We start from the raw sequence: 2,732 nt of genomic DNA, 5'->3' as shown, positions 1-2,732 counted from the left end.
AGATAAGATTGGGAAGGGAGCTATCATCTCCTTTCTTATCCTCATCTCTATAACAGAGTAGATGGTTTAGCATCTGACATCAAGTAGGCCATGATTTATTAGAGGTGTAAAGGGCTCACTTTATTAGATGTCAGTTATCATTTAAAATACACTTTATCCCTTTCTTATTCTTCTTGCTCTTCTTGCTTCACGATTAATCAGGACCTTTCCTTTTCAAGCCAGTCACATGTTCTCTGTTCATTCTGCTCTCACACAGAAATAGGCACAGACTGTTGCTAAAGTCATGAGCTAGGCAATCAAGGCCAGGTGGGAAATAAGCATGAGTGACATAGATTTATCTCTTTTTCTACTGATAAGCCTGAGTGAGACAGTCAAGCTCACAGCCTCGTCCTAGAGCCATGCGAACATTCTTGGAATTTGGTCTGAAGACCCAATTATCTTGTTTTCCTTTTCTATAAATACAGAGTGCAGATCTCAAGCCTAAGATTGCATATTATCATGAAAATACAGTTTAGCCTTTGTCTTAAATCATATTCTTTAAAATATTTGGTTACTGACCTTTTTCCTATATATTCAGAAGTGCAAGAAAAGAGAATTGGTGAGCACAGCACAAAAAATATTAACAAGTATTATTATGAAGTACTTATTTCATTCCTGCACCATAACAAGCCATTTGGATATTTCGTCTTATTTAATCCACTCAACAACTTTGTAAATTAGCCTCTTTGTTTACCCTTATTTATTAGATAAGGTAAACAGGGCCCCCAACATGGTTAAATAATTCAATTTGATCTGACAAGTGGAAAATGGCACAGTCAGATGTCAAATCACAGTCATTCTGATTCTAGAACTTAAGTTCTCACACTATATTGAACACAGGCCAGTGTGTTTGGCTCGGTGACTGGAAGAAAGCAGCTGCTACGTGAAGATCATAGAAGTTTCTCACTGTGATTCAAAAGACACAACTGCTGTTCCTGCTGTTGTTTCCTTGCTTGCCTGTGGAGCCATAGACACCAGTGTAGATCTGAGAGTGTTTGCTTTTGATTGTGACCATCATCTCCATGGATGGATTGTGGGTACAGACAGTGAGGTGGTAGATAACAAATATGACAAGGGGCACAGGTGTGTTTCCAGATTGGTCAGGAGGTATCACAACACAAAGCAGCCCTGACTAAAAGAGACGGATGGCAGATTGCTTCCTTACATCCCAGCCAGCAGGGCTCCTCCTGTCTTAACTTTAGGGCCTGGCAGCTCAGACTGGTTTCCCTGGATACAGAAGTTCCCCTGCTTAGAGAGATTGAATCATCATGTCTGAATTTGTTCAGACAAACTCAAAAGGACAAATTCTCCCTGAAAAATAGTAGGGGTCCAATTGTAAAGAAAATAAGCACAAATGGATTGATTTTTAAAACAGTGTATATGGCCAGATTTTGTCTAGTTTTAGTTATTTTATGGTTACGTTAAATTCAATCTTAGGAAAATGGAGGTAGAAGTAGTAATACCACTTTTAGCTAAAAATGAGTATTTGAAATAGATCTCATTTAATAAATTATTTTATGATGTTGCTTATTAGATGTAACAGAAATCATCTGAAAATATCAACACATTACATTTATTTCTCTTACTAAAGAATGGAAGCAAACATGGAACTCGAAGAGTGGTACAGTTGTTATTTTCAGGATATCAAAATGGGAATTATGTCTTTTCATTATTTCTGTTACTCACCACACCTAGAACAATGTCTTACATATACATTTTTCAGTATTTTTTGAGATGAAGCTACTTTCTCCTACAACTGAATAAATTTTTACCATTCTAACTTAAGTATCTACTCAGTACTTGTACATTTTTTATTTGGTTAATATTCACTGGCATTTATGTCAAAAATGTATTTTTTTAAATTTTGGAAATATAAAATAATTGACTAAGATAATATTAAGCTGGGGATTCCTAGGTAGGGCAGACTAAGAGTGGAGAAGTAATAGAGAAAGTGTAAGGGTCAGGAAAATGACTGTGGTAATAAATCTGGCCCCTGTGGGAAGACGTTGACACTCCAGAGCTGTATATAAAATTTCATGGGAAGCATAAGCTTGACCTGGTTTGCCACAGTGGCTTCTTAAGGAATCTGATCTGGTGGTGTAGGTGAGAGTAATAGAAACTTCTAGGAAAAGTCAGTATTTGGGTGGCCAGTAACACTGCTTATTAATAACCCTTTGTTAGCAGTTCAACAGACCACAGCTTGGTTAAAAGAGTATCTGGGAACCCACATCCATTGTTTAAGGTAATAGAGTTGAAAACTGCCCACACAAAAACCTGCTTCGAAGATGTGTACAGCCACTTTATTCATAACTCCGAAGTTTGAATTCACCAACTGCATAACTTGGAAGTAACCAAGATGTCTATCAAAAGATGAACAGATAAGTAAACTATACTGCATCCATACAAGGCATATTACTTAGTGCTAAAAAGAAATGATCTGTCAAGCCATGAAAAGACATGGAGAAACCTCAAATGCAAGTAAGAAAAGCCAATCTTAAAAGGCTGCATACTCTGTGATTCCAACTATGGTATTCTGGAAAAGGCAAAACTATGGAGACAGTAAAAAGATTACTAGTTGCCTGTCTGTGGGAAGAAAGGATGAAGAGGTGGAGCTCAGGGGATTTTTAGGGCAGCGAAACCATTCTCTATGATACTATAATGGTAGATACATGTCATTGTACATTTGTTAAAAC

Source organism: Pteropus vampyrus, unplaced genomic scaffold (genome assembly GCF_000151845.1).
Source record: "Pteropus vampyrus isolate Shadow unplaced genomic scaffold, Pvam_2.0 Scaffold13, whole genome shotgun sequence".
NCBI classification, from domain to species: Eukaryota; Metazoa; Chordata; class Mammalia; order Chiroptera; family Pteropodidae; genus Pteropus; species Pteropus vampyrus.
Note: the sequence above shows the minus strand (reverse complement) of the source record.